Genomic DNA, 15,562 nt, shown 5'->3' on the forward strand with positions numbered 1-15,562 from the left:
CATTTGCTTGTTGTTGTCCTCATCTACTTATACTAAAATTATAAGTTAAACAGAGTAATGTGTTTTGGCAATCTGAAGTTCGATAGGCAACTGCATTTGCCTCAAGACAGCCAATGAGCACACTTACTCAGTCTGCTATGGTCTGCTGCACTGCGTTGACAAATACAAAATTATGGACAATTTTTGGCTTCAGATTTCGAGAAAAGATGACTTTACCCATAGCGTGAGCCACTTATGCAACACTCGTTCCCTAGAGAGAACGGAGGTTACATTAGGTAACCGAGTATGATTTATGCAACACGCTAGCTGCTGTCTTATGAAGTCTATGACAAGTTGACAAAAACAGTGTATAGGTCTGTTTATATGTCATTAATTTTTTGTGTTAGCTCAAGACTCAAGCAATATCGGACAGAGCAATAATTTCTTCAAACATCAATTTTTGCCTAATGTCAATTTTTAAACAGTGTACTGTTTGCTGATGGAACATGTTATCTCTGAGTCTTTGTGAAAAAGACTAGGAGATGTGGACACACACACACAAACAATTAGGCTTCAATAAGATATCAGATGAAAAATGCACAGACATTTGCTCAAAGGCAAAACACAAATGAATTTCACTCTCACCACCATCTCGCTCCTTATTTATGTCATAAAATGAAGATGAATTATGCTACTGGGCCAATGGTTATTTATTTAAGCGCAATAAAGCAAATGCGCATTCACAGCAACTCCAAATCACATTCTCTGTTCTCGTCGGCCTTGGGCTCTCTCATGCTCCCGAACACAAGGGGGTCATAAAATGAAACAATGAGACAAGAACACACATGTTTGTAATGCATTACACTAAGGCAATGATTATCCACAGAATATATGTTATCATTTCACACTGACACTTAATATTTCCATGCCCCACCTCATAAGAAACATCTCCTGCCTGCCACCTGAGCTGTGCTTGGCTTCACTGAGCATGTTACATCATGTTCTGACATGCGGGGCTCTTAGGATTGATAGGAAAAAAACTGAAGCTGATGGCTGATAGACATTGGAGAAAGTCAACCCAGAGACTAATCCAAGCCATTGTGCATCGGCAGATAAAGAAAAAAATTGAGGAAATACTGCCGGTGCTCTGTTATGGAGGATCCTGGGATATCAGCTACGGTACTTGTGAACAAGGCCCCAGCTAGCGAAGAATTATTTATTTATTGCTTTTTTTCTAGTTGTCTCTCTCATTTTATCTCTGTAAGTTCGTCAATTCTGACGAGGACGATGAAATTGTAATAATATTTCACATTATTACTGTTTTCACTGTATTTTTGAGTAAATAAATGCAGTTTGGGTCAACATAAGACACCACTTTCAAAAACATTATATATATATATATATATATATATGTATATATATATATATGTAACCCCTCACACCCGGGTCCTACTCGCCCCGCGACGAGCGGGCCTCAAACCCGGGTCTCCGGCGTGAGAGTCGGGCGCTCTAGCAAGGAGGCTAAAGACTGCAGCCTCTAGCGTCTGTCGCTAGAGCGCCTTTTGACATCGGGGAGTGAGGTTTACTCGCACAGCAACTACTAGCTGGCCTCCGTTACATGAAGAGTTCAGATGCAAAAGCCTCTAAGTGCCATTTTAAATTTTCTTCTAAAATGATCATTTTTATCAAACTTGTATATTTAAGTTCAGTAATTTCACTTAAATAACCATTTAAGTGAAATTACTGAACTTAAATATACAAGCTTTTGTATCAAGCAATTGCTAAAGAGATATCACACGCAAGTCCCGCGGATACAAAGGTACAAGGAATAATTTAAATCTACTGAACGACCCGCAAACTTGCTTGATTGCACATACAGGTTAGTCAAATTAAACTTGTGAGGTAACGTAGCGCTGTTTCACACTAAATGGCATTTAAATATTTGTTGAAAGTTATAATGTTATACTACGTTCTAGTTTGTTTGCTATACAAAACTAGCTGTAACAAGCTAGCTCAACATTTCATCATGTTGAGCTAATGTTATATAACATTGATTTGTTTTATGTACTGTACATTAGCTCTCCTGTCTAATAAAGCTGTCAAGTCGGGACTCGTGAAGATCTGTCAACTCAAAGTTAGTCGCAGACGTGGAGCTCTCAGCCTCTCAAAAACGCCACGCTGATATTGATTCTCATTTTAGTTCTCCTTGTTTGTCCCAAAGCTGGCTTGCCATGGCCTATGTTTTAAAGAAACAGTGGCAGTATAAACGGAAACCGAGGATAGCGCGGATATTGCGTCATTGACAGGCGATTTATTTATTTATTTATTTATTTTTCCGGGAACATCCTCTTATTTAAAATCTGAATTTCTCTGAAATAAAAATAAATCTTTGGAGACTTTTGGGATATTGTAAGTACACAATATCCCAAAAAACAGAACAGACCAATATCCCTTTGGTCTGTTCTGTTTACATTTATTCACGCATGGAACATTGTGTTAAACAAGAATGTTTTTTGTTTTTTTCTTATCCTCTTATTAATGAAGGGACATAGACCATTACTAACACTCAAGTGTTACTGTGTTTGCGTTAAAAGCTCTTAATCCCATATGCTGGTTTGTTCTCAAATTGACTGTTATTATTGTAAATTTCATCAAAGATAATAAATTCATGCTGAGATAATCCCTCTTACAATGAAACACTAATCAGGTAGTTCAGCCTCCCTAATCAAATAGGGTTTTATATTTCGCTCCTTGTACCAGTATCTATTTCACAGGGGAATACAGTACATGGATTTACCTATTATAATATGTTCTCTACAAGCCCTATTGCGCCACTGCCACAGCAAACTCTACCCCTTCAGGTTACCCACAATGCTCTGAGACATCTTAAAGGGGAAGGATCAGACTCTGATCAGATGCCATGAGGTCAATGGCATGTCACAGTCAAAATATCCCCCCGGCGTTTTCTGTAATTCTCTCCAAGTGTTATTCCTTTGTTCTGACAGGGTGGGAGAGCTGGAGCAAACCCTCTTAGCTTTTCACAGATCCACACAAATCCAGACAGATAATGTGTCTTTTTGGCGAGAAGCAACAAAAGGTCCTGGCACTTATTTATTATTTTTCATTGTCAGTCTACTCAACCCTTCTTGCCATCTTTCATGGTTAGAAAGCACCACTATTGTCCAAGATTCGTAGAAAACGATAAAAAAAAAGGACAGCATTGAAAAGTTATGTGGCTGATGTCAGGACAAGTTGTCAAAAGTATTACAACTATGCTTGGAGATAAAGTATTGAAGAAAATGTTATTTTAAGTTGTAACCCTTCTGTTTATTGTTGTTGAGGATTGCATTCAAATTAAGTCAGTAAAAGGAAGTATAAAAAGGCGACGCCTGGAGTCCCGTCTTAAACACTTCATCACATAGCCAAGTAGTTAAGGAAAAATAAATGTTTATTTGATTACATGTAGGGGTACGATTCATTCATTGTAAAAGAAAACATAGTACGAAATGAGAGGGTTTAACAAAACGGGTCTTCTAACTTAATTTTAGGTCGTCTTCCCTGGAATTGGAACTAATTCTTACCTCCCTGCAAAACCATAAACAGGAGAAAAAAGTGAAAAGTAAAATAAAGGGCCTCTGACCTCTCAAACAGTCTGAGAAAAAGAACGAGTAGCTGGACGTCACACTGCTCACAAGCAGCTTGCGCTAAAGAAGCACACGACAGCCCACAGTGGCTATAAACACAAGAGTTTAAGGCAAAGCCCACTCTATTACACACACTAACACACATACACGCTCTACACAACTTTATCTCTCTCTCTGTCTAGGGTGAAGCGACAGGGAGAGACATAAAGAGAGAAAACTAAAAGAAAACATGTGCACACCTATGGTGCACATTCACTTGTTCTACACAGTATTAAATAAAAGAACATTTATGTTCTGACGAGTAACACTCGGTTGTTTCTGTGGTTCTTCTTGTATGTTTTCATGCATTACCATTTAATGCATTACCGATGATGCAAATCCTTTTAAACAAATCTGCTGGAACTCTCACCAGCAAAGCCATCTGTACCACCAAATGTTATTTTTATCTTATCAGCGATTAGTACCACATGGAACCCATTTTTTTAAGTTGCTATGAAGTGATATCTGTCAGTGTTTTGGAGTTCTCATTAAAGTGATATGATTGTAGTGTGAATTACACACGGGAACTTTTGTTCAGACAGGCAACTAAAATTATTTTGCCAATCTGACTCAAATTTGTTGTTGTGTGAAGAGGAAAACACACACGCGCACACACACACAAACATGAATTCCAATTTTTTACAAATCAGATGCATCTCAGTTTGAAGAAAAACTTTTTTTTTTTGTATGCAACGTATTTGCAATGTCATACAAAGTGTGAAATTTTCTGCCACTTTCTCAAAGTCATTTTCGTGCATCCATTCATCATGTGACATTCTATACTTATTATTTTGTGTGTCCTTGCTTAATAGAAATATTTAAATTTGCAAAGCAACCTTACTAACCCCACATCATGAGCTATGTGACATTTATTGTACGGGTCAGTAATTTTATTTTTTGACCTTTATGTTCTCTCATTCACCTCAGCACCGTGGCAAGATGTCATATCAGACATTAACAGAGAGAATGTCCTGTTTTCACTCTTTCCACACTGATAGCAACACTTAATTATTTTGTGATTTAAGAGATCAGGTTTCATCATTAGCAAAACTAACAGATTGGACAGCCATTGTTATTGCTCTTGGTACAGAAAACCAAAACACTACAATTGTGTATGATATAATCTGCCTCTAAAAAAAAAAAAAAAAAACATTTAAATGAATTTAACCAGTAGAGGACTTCATGGGGGGATTGGGGGGTTCTTTTTAACCTTTATTTAACTGTCAAAAGTACAAAGAAATTATTTTCAATGTTTTCACTGACCAACTTTAAGGGATAGTTCACCTAAATTATGTCATTAATCAATCACATAATGTCCTTTCAAACCCGTAAGTGTTTCATGCATCTTTTTGATTATATCTGAGCGCTTTCTGTCTTTCCATTGACAGCTACTGTGAAACGATTCTGGAATTCCAGAGCAATCCAGAGACATTTCAGTCCGTGTAGGAGAAGGCAGGCACCTACAGGCTGAATGTGTGTGACCTTTGTGCCCTCAGAAACCATCATGCTACTCTGCTAAAGGGGTCGTGAACTGGCTTTTTAAATTGTATTATATTATTGTCTGAGGTCAACTATGATGTTCGCATGGTTTTTGCATTCAAAAAAAGGAAAGTAATAGGCTATTTTCTACCCTAGTTTTGAGCCTAGCTAAAAAACACACGTTTTTTATGGGCGTCCACTTTGTTGGAGACACTTGTTTCTCTGGTTTCTAGTAGAAAAGCAGACTGAGATAGGCTATCAGAAACTGTTCAGCAGTAACACTGAAGATAAGGATTTTGTCAGGATGATGATATGCCCTCGCTGATGTGGGGGACACTCTTCTGTAGAAATAATCAGCTAGATGCACAGATGTGTGTAAACATTTTCCATCCCTGGGCAAGCCAGCAGTCTGTGAAAGGATGTGTCATGATTTCAACACACTTGACTGGAGGGGTTGGAAATGTATAGTGCGTGATAAACATACAGATGGTATCTGGATGATTTCAAACATACTTTAGACTTTTCTTGTCAAAATAATTTTGCATTAGCTTTTCAATTAATGTTTGGAAGCATAATGAAAGAGCTTCTATCAGAGCAGCCCGTTCTCATCCTTTAACGTCATATAGAGCGCTATATGATAAAACGGCGCTATACTACGCACATGGCACCCTTTATCGTTAATATAACACTCGAACCCAAGACGTCATAAATCCTTTAGCGTGAATATGACACGCAGATCCTACCCCAAACCTAAACTTAGCCCTCACAGCGCGTGTTATATTAACGATAAAGGGTGCCATGTGCGTAGTATAGCGCCGTTTTTGCATATAGCGTTCTATATGACGTTAAAGGATGAGAATTGATTAGAGCCACTTATTTTATAAAAAAATTAAATGGTGTTCTTTGGAACTTTCTGTTTATTAAAGATCCTGAAAAATACATATAGAATACACACACCCACACATATACATACATATAGGCCTGTCGCGATACTTAATAAATAAATTATTCGATACAAGATAAAACACGATAAAAGAAAAATAAATTATATCGATACATTTCCTTTTGAATTCTAGTTTTGCTCATCTCTCTTTCTCTCTCTCTCTCAATATATATATATATATATATATATATTGTGGATATTAATTTATTTTCCATTTAAGTTTATTAATCTTTGCAAAGGTGTACTTGCATTATTATGCCATTATTATTATTTTAGATGTAAATGGTCTCGGAACAACAATATCGCAATAATTTCTTTGATAATTTCGTGTGTGGGTGTTTATGTGTGTGTATTCTATTTGTATTTTTCAGGATCTTTAATGAACAGAAATTTAAAAACATATATATATATATATATATATATATAATAAGTGCCTCTATTGTTACTTATTAATTTAGTGTGTCTTTGCTTATTAATATTTACATTTTCAAAGCAACCTTACTAAGCCCAAACTTCTCTCTAGCTATCTAGCTAACATCCTCTTTACTGCATTCCTTTCCATCCAATCTCTCTCTCTCTCTCTTTCTCTCGCTCACCGTCTGTCAGCACTCTGGCACCTATTAACTCTCTCACAGGTCCCTCACTCCTCCAATGCATTTGAGCCATTTCACTTCACACAATTAGAGTGCATTACCTGCAGTGCTTTCTCCATGCATGTTTGAGGAAGCAGGGACAGCCTCTGAGGAGTTTGGTAATAGAGATGGTGTGCAGGCCTGCCCTCATCACTAAACATGCAAACCTTGGACGAGTGACAAGGGACACATGAGCCCTTTTCCCAGTGGTAATTAATAGCCAATGTACCTCCATGCCATACATTTTAAAAACAGGCAGAATCAGCTGACACCTATACTGAAATAACATTGTCCAAAGTGCATGATGTCACATACCACACCGACTGAGCTATTGGGCTGTTTAAGGACCATGGAAAGCAGTTGAGAGCATATTTCAGAACCACGGACAGCAATGTTTCAGTCCATTTTGTGACTGTGACATTTTTAAGGTTTCTAAGGCAGTTCACACTGAAAAAAAATCTGGCTTGTGCTCCTTTCAGAAGTGTATCGGTTTGGACCAATGTCTGTGCAACACGAGCGACGAGCGACACCGTTACTACACAGCGCTAAGAGATCCAGTAAAGAAACCATTTGAATTTGGCACAGAAGTAATAACATCGCTGCAAGATCTTGTGAGAAACATTCAATTTTCTCTGTTATTAACGGATCAAACAACGCTGACGTGGAATCCAGGAACGAACATTATTCCATGAATAAACTAGTTATAGAAGCAGTCAATCAAGGTTACAAGATGGATTTCCACTAAAATCAACAATTATATAAGAAACATGACAAAAGAAAATGTATGTGTTTGAATTTATCCAAAATACATATTTGAGAAAATACATAACCAGACAGTGTTCAACACTCTCTGTTTGCCTTAATTCAATTCAAAGCAGTAAACTTGTAATAATGTTTTTAATTCCAGTGGGACTGGTGAATTTCTGTTGGAAATTCGAGGATGTCTTTGCGTCATTACGTCGTATCTGTACACATAAAGGATGAGTCTCGGCTTGTCGGCTATATTGTGTGTGAGGATGTTGGAGGTGGAGATTTATAGCTTTTTCTCACAGCACTTGATAAAGTTATCAATTTGATAGCGGATCCAGAAAGGTTCCAGAATCCAGGAAAAAAACCCTTTGTTCCAACTTTTTAACTGCAACTGGACCCATGCGAAAACAAGGATAATATCGGAAGGGCATTACAGTCACGGAAAGCTGACGTTATTAACATTAACAATTTGAGAACAAAATATAATTTGCACAGTTTTGCGTGATATGACAAGCGATTGTTATATTTATTCAGTGCGATTTACTGCAATAACAGAACCAGAACAAAAGTATTCTTTTACTGTCCCAGAATGCATCATTCTAACAGCACTCTGCCCACTCTATTACGTTTTTTTGTGACTGGGCAGCTTCCTCTGCCCACATCCTCTTTGAGTTAATGAAATTCAGCTTTGCTAAGATAAAAAAAAGCTACCAATGGCTCTCTCCTTATTCTCCAGAGATATGTCTCTCCAGCCCAGACCCCCTCCCACCTCTCCCCTCTCCATTTGTGAAAGACTTGGATTTTTAATAACAGGCTGAACGTTTTACTAATGTAATTGAACAATAAATCTTGCTGGCTTTTTCTTTCCAGTGATATGATGAACAAAATGTCAGCAGCAGGTCTGGGATATGGCTCCAAATCGTTTTCTCGATTTTCTGCGGCCTCACAACATACCCATAGTAATGTTAAACTTTGACTGTGATATGACTGTGATATGATCTAACAAAACCATACAGTAAAAAAGAAATCCTGTCAAAGAAAAAAAAAAAAAAAAAAAACACTGGCAGACGTGGTTGCCAGAATAATTATGTGAAAGTAATGATGCTAATCTAATGCAATAAATATTAACAACATATGACATAACGTAAAACTGTAATGCACATAATGGGTAAAAAAAAAAAAGGAAGAAGAAGAAATAATTCAAATGAAAAAACAATTTTTTAAGCGTCATACAGGGAATTCTGAGATTGTAAGTTTATGCCTTTTGACTAAATTATAAGATGATTTGTTCTTTTTTTCACATCCAAAAAACATCCATTTAACAATATGTTTCAGTAAAATGACGTGAAATGTAAGTTTAGCTCAGGAGTGTTGCTAGACCCCTTTTACTGGGGCACGTGTCCCAGTATAACTCTGACGTGCCCCAGTAAATTTGAAGTGTTTAACAATTTATTTTATTTATATAGTGTATTTAATAGAAATTATATTATAGGGTTATATCATAAGCTGACCCGCGCGCCAAAAATCCATGTCCGCGCGCGTCTGTTTCCTAGCAACTGCAGCGTGCGCACACATCAGAGCTCACCGAAGTCTGGTGGTTCCACGTGAATTGATATAGGCTATGAAAACATGATGAAACAAAAGTTTGTAAATAATACAAATAATCTTATTTTTATTCATGATGGGCTTCTCTACATGCCACACTCATTTACTGATGACCTACACCAGTGATCATGTGTGAAAACATTTACATAAATTGATCACATTGAAATCAACTTAGTTTTGAGAAAGAAAGTGCAACTTCCTTGAATTTCTGTTTTTATAGTGCAAATTTATATATATATATATATATATATATATAGCCTATATATATGTGGGCTAATAATTTTGTGTGTAGAGTTACTACTAACAATTTTTGGATGAGTTAAAATAGTTTTGAATATTGACAATACACATTAACATTTTGTAGTATCGTTCATTGCAACATTAATCTTCATTCTCACATTTAAGAATCTGTTTGACTTTGACAAATAATTCCTGCTATTGCTGCCCACTAACATGCTTTTAAAGCTATTGTTATCTAAAATTTTCCCCTGAATTTCATCCCTGCCTGCAGCACTGTATCACAGAAAATAAACACATTGCTATGTTCTATATTACTGTCTTTGATTGTGTGTGATAACAATAACTCGTTCTTTCAGATATTAAATTTATATTTAATTGACCTATCGGTAAGCCCCGCCCTCCTTAATTACCCCAGTAGAACATTATGTCTAACAACGCCCCTTTAACTCAATCTTTCACAGTTAAAATTACAATATTTTTTGCAGTGCAGATTGTTGCTTTAGCTTCAATACTATGTCATTGTCAACTAAAAAACAAAAAACAAAAAACGAATTAGTTCTCATTATGGCCTATAGTGGACATGCAGGACCATCTGTTCTCAACCTTCATGATGTCTGCATGACAGAATGGCAGTAGATAATTATTGGCTCCTGGCCCTCTCCAGATGTGAGATGGTGTTGATCCGCATTGCACGGCTCCAGCTGTGTGGCTAGGAAAGGGGTGGCATCCATATGGTCCGCTTCCTTCCCTGCCTGGATCAAGCTAGACGGACCGGGCAGATGGAATCACACACTGTCTGCCCACAGTCACATGCTATGTGTCTGCCAGTGTTAATTGGGCATGGGTTGCTTCCTCCCGTTTCAAATGCAAGGGCTTACAGAGGTTGAGGCTTTTTGCCACTGACAGTATCTAGAACATTAGATATTTGTCGGATAGAGAGGTGGCTGATCAGGGAAGAAATGAAGAAAAGGGCAGAACATGTTGTGCAACGACTTTGTGACGACAGAGAAATATCATTTGTTCTTGGAGTAGGCAGCTGTGCATCTCATAGGAGCAGATATCTCACACTCACAGTGGGCTAATCAATGTTGACAAGGCATTTCAAAACTGGAGCGGTGAGTGGGCCGCATGTTCTAAAGTGATCAAATTGGCATGCTCCAGCTGAGCTGTGCTTTTTGAAGATGGCCTTTGATGAAGACTGCAGCATTGAGCGCAGGACTCTTCTGGGGACCCATTCAGCCACTCTACCCTGGATAGATTTATTTTTCCCTCTTCTTTCTTCCTCTCTTTCTTTCTTCCTCACACACCCCTGTGATCTGTCAGGATAAATACTATGTGCTGTTGAGCCCTAACCTATTGCAAGATAAAGGTTTCAATTCTCTTTCTTAGTAAAGAGCGCTTCTTGTGCAGTTGGCTTTTTTTTTTTTTTTTTTTTGCAGGATAGAGAGCGAGGCTCTCCATTCTAAGTGTGAGACAGGTTTAATGCTGCCCCAGGCCCGGGTAAAGTGCTAGCAATAAGATTTAGACAGGCTGGGCTCCACTTGTAATCTGAGGGAAGAAAAACAGCTTTTCATCAAAGTGGATTTACAGTGCTTCCTGTGCTCAACAGAAACATTTGAGAACCTGCAGTGGAATAAGAAATGTGTCACTCCAATTACTAAAGTACAACAGGTGAGTGAAATACTGGACTTTACCATTCAAAAATGTGTGGTAAGGTGTGTAAAATTGATCAATTGTGACAGTTACATCAGATTTCTATTTCAAATGCTGTTTTATTCATCAAAGAATCCTAAAAAAATGTATCATGGCTTTCACAGAAATATTTAGCAGCACAACATTGGTAATTATAAGAAATATTTCTTGAGCACTGAATCAGCATATTAAAATGATTTCTGAAGCATCATGTTACACTGAAGACTGGAGGAATTATACTGAAAAATCAGCTGTTCCATCAAAGGTTTAAACTATAGTTATTTTCAATTATAATATTTCAAAATGTTCAATTATTCAAATACATACAACTTTAGTGAATATAAGAGACTTCTTTTAAAAACATAAAATCTTACTGACCTCAAACTTTTGAACAGAACTATGTTACAGTAAAATATTGTAATTGTAAAAAAAAAAAAAAAAAAAAAATAGAAGTAGATTTCCAAATTACATGCGGACCAGTTTCATGCAGTAAGCAGGGTGTTTTAAGTAATTAAAAAAAAAAATGAGTTTGAGTTTTACAATAAATAAGAAATTAAAGTGGATAAAGAACTGGACACAGGTGAGGTGTACAGTCTCAACATCACCCAAAAGTCTCTCTCTTTTTTTTTTAGGTGAACTCAAAATAGTTGCAAAATAACAATTTTAGGCTATGTGCACCAAAGGATTTTTAGCCAGCTGAAAACGCCAGCCCTCCTCTAAAAAGGCAGAGAAAATAACTGAAACTGTAGTGTCAAGTTTAATGAATAGAAACTTTTAAGAGTGCACATGGTAATGGTTGTTTTCATTTATTTTATTATTTCTTCTTACTACATTTATTTTCTTAGAAAGCCAGGTGTAGTAAAAGTATTGGCAGGCTTATTGTGAGCTCACAGTATAGTACATGAAGACTAGAGTTGTGTCCCAGGGGCGTAGCCAGTGTTGGGCCAAGGTGGAACTGACCCGTCCACATTACTCACTGGCCCACCCAGGCAAGTTTGATAAAAATACATTTTTAGTTTATTTTTATTATTCAAATGTATTTAAGAATATATACCTGATTTATTGTTGACTGGTGTGTGTGTTTAATTTGTTTTCTGAATAAAATAGAACTGTTGAAGCAAGTTATAGAAAGCCTCACTCCTGAACATGATTGGTTGCTATGGTTTCTGGTGGTTCGCCATAGTAATGGAAAAACAATTTTCTTTAGTGTGCTTTTTGAAAAAAAGCAAGAGTTGAGGAAGAAGACACGCCATTGCCTTTATCTACCAAGTCCACCCAGACCAGTTCTTCAGACTCATTAACCCACAAGACGGCTAGTCAGGTGCTGGCGGTGGCCGCTTCTTGCTCCCTCTCTCCCGGTCAGCCTGACACGATCTAATTGCCATATTATTATTTTAACCTACTTTATTTTCGGGTGAACTCTCTTTGCACTGCTGACTAGGGTGAATAAAATAGACAGTTTATTGTCAATACTGGTTTGTCCAGCCTTTATTAAGCTCTGTTGGTTGAACATGATAATTTGCCAAATATAAAGGTGTAACCATTTTTGCAACTCAGTTTGTCTATTAATTTTTCTACTCTCTAAGGTTTAATTATTATTATTTTTTTTTTAGGAAAAACTATAGGCCCACTCACATTTTCATTGGCCCCACCCAAAATACAATTTGTGCCTACGCCACTGAGTCGTCCACCACCAGCCAAGCACTGATCAATTGCATGCATTTTCTTGTATACATTTAATATTTTTTGGTTTATACATGTCATTGTTGGTTTGATTATTTGTTCCATTTTACATGCAAGTCACATGTGCACAGAACTGATGCAGATTTGACTGTTCTATGCTCTAGCTAATGCAGATAATGTTCAGCAGTTCAGAAGGAGAAACAATGCAAGGATCGCCTATAGTGATTTTCCCTCTCAACTGCTCTGACAGAGACGACTGAATATAATGGCCGTGTTCCTCAGAGATGAATCCACTATCCAATTTGGCACACACTAATTCTGTGTTTTGACAAATTATTGAAGCATGCCAATTACTGCAACCACTCAACCAAGCACAATAGATTCACATGTGCAGAATATCTTCATATTTTCCTTCTGGCTTCATTGAATTCAATTAAGTAACTTTCAGTGTCTGTAAAATATAACATCAGAAAGTAAATCAATGACCTCTAGTTACAAAGTTGATTGGTTTTACTATATGGAGTGTATAGATACAGTATGAAAACCCACATTCTCCATTAGCCCAGAGTAGTTATCGATACAGTCGATAAGTCTCAAAGTGAGGGTATGTGGTTAAGTACAGTGTTTGCCATCTTTATGGGTGTGAACATCTTCCTGTCAGCCCTCTCAGCATTTAGCCCAGGGGACCAGTGCATTCACATGTCAGCCGGAAAACTGACAGCGGGAGATTGGCAGGTGCACTAGAACAGAAAGACGTGCATTAAGTGTCTCACAAAAAATGGTGACCATGAATGCTGAACCTTGCCAGTTAGCTGTTAGAAAAGAAGGAAGTGGAGACAATGACTAGACAGATGGATGGATTGGCCAGAGTGATTTCTGAGCTGGATAATGGGGTTACTACAGTCTAAAGCAATGTGATCACACCATAGTTGAAAGTGTAAAATATATATATATATATATATATATATATATATATACACTCACCGGCCACTTTATTAGGTACCCCATGCTAGTAACGGGTTGGACCCCCTTTTGCCTTCAGAACTGCCTCAATTCTTCGTGGCATAGATTCAACAAGGTGCTGGAAGCATTCCTCAGGGAGTTTGGTCCATGTTGACATGATGGCATCACACAGTTGCCGCAGATTTGTCGGCTGCACATCCATGATGCGAATCTCCCGTTCCACCACATCCCAAAGATGCTCTATTGGATTGAGATCTGGTGACTGTGGAGGCCATTTGAGTACAGCGAACTCATTGTCATGTTCAAGAAACCAGTCTGAGATGATTCCAGCTTTATGAAATGGCGCATTATCCTGCTGAAAGTAGCCATCAGAAGTTGGGTACATTGTGGTCATAAAGGGATGGACATGGTCAGCAACAATACTCAGGTAGGCTGTGGCGTTGCAACGATGCTCAATTGGTACCAAGGGGCCCAAAGAGTGCCAAGAAAATATTCCCCACACCATGACACCACCACCACCAGCCTGAACCGTTGATACAAGGCAGGATGGATCCATGCTTTCATGTTGTAGCCGCCAAATTCTGACCCTACCATCCGAATGTCGCAGCAGAAATCGAGACTCATCAGACCAGGCAACGTTTTTCCAATCTTCTATTGTCCGATTTCTAAGGGGGTTGTGCAAATTGTAGCCTCAGTTTCCTGTTCTTAGCTGAAAGGAGTGGCACCCGGTGTGGTCTTCTGCTGCTGTAGCCCATCTGCCTCAAAGTTCGACGTACTGTGCGTTCAGAGATGCTCTTCTGCCCACCTTGGTTGTAACGGGTGGTTATTTGAGTCACTGTTGCCCTTCTATCAGCTCGAACCAGTCTGGCCATTCTCCTCTGACCTCTGGCATCAACAAGGCATTTCCGCCCACAGAACTGCCGCTCACTGGATGTTTTTTCTTTTTCGGACCATTCTCTGTAAACCCTAGAGATGGTTGTGCGTGAAAATCCCAGTATATTAGCAGTTTCTGAAATACTCAGACCAGCCCTTCTGGCACCAACAATCATGCCACGTTCAAAGTCACTCAAATCACCTTTCTTCCCCATACTGATGCTCGGTTTGAACTGCAGGAGATTGTCTTGACCATGTCTACATGCCTAAATGCACTGAGTTGCCGCCATGTGATTGGCTGCTTAGAAATTAAGTGTTAACGAGCAGTTGGACAGGTGTACCTAATAAAGTGGCCGGTGAGTGTATATCTGTCTGAATCAGTGAAGATTGATTCATACTAGAGTATCTCTGAATGATTAATTAAAAGAATTGACTCACAAGAGTGATTTGTATGCGAATCAGACATTAGTCACACTGTTTGTTTTTGTGATGAAACTCGATAGAAACCTGGCTTCGAATCTTTAGTAATTAGTTATTGAGTGTGCTTTTGTAATTTTTATGAGGTATTTTTTTGGGCCTAAGCCCTAAGCGCCAAAGGTTCCTATAGTTTTCTAACGTACTTTTAAAAGGGGACATATCATGCAAAATCCACTTTTTTTAGCCCTTAAATGAATTTTGTTGTATATTTGGAGTGTTTATATGTATAGAAAAGATGAAATTATTTTCTTCAGGTGCTTTGTTTATATCTTTATATTCTGTTTTGGTCATATTTTTCAACCTGTTCAGATTTTTCTGTTCTTTATGATTTTTTTTTTAACAATTACGTATTACGTAACACAGTATTTGCAGCAGAACTGACAAATAAGGACATTGACTACCAGCCAAACACTTCGAGCAATCCGCCATTATTATTTCTCGCTCCGATTTTGTAGTCCAAGCTCAATGATGCAGAAGTTATGAGAGGGTTATTTTGTTTACATGTGAATAAAAATGCTCTTTGAAGCTATAGTATAAAATCGTATATCTCTAATCAAACTACA

At 37.8% G+C, this 15,562-nt stretch overlaps 1 protein-coding gene across 3 annotated transcripts in view; it reads left to right on the forward strand.

The window, feature by feature from the left end:
* Positions 1-15,562, forward strand: part of LOC120460687 (leucine-rich repeat and immunoglobulin-like domain-containing nogo receptor-interacting protein 2) — a 292,825-nt gene that overhangs the window by 76,417 nt on the left and 200,846 nt on the right. The gene's annotated exons all lie outside the window — the stretch shown is intronic.

This window comes from Pimephales promelas, chromosome 9 (genome assembly GCF_988280905.1).
Source record: "Pimephales promelas chromosome 9, fPimPro1.hap1.1, whole genome shotgun sequence".
NCBI classification, from domain to species: domain Eukaryota; kingdom Metazoa; phylum Chordata; class Actinopteri; order Cypriniformes; family Leuciscidae; genus Pimephales; species Pimephales promelas.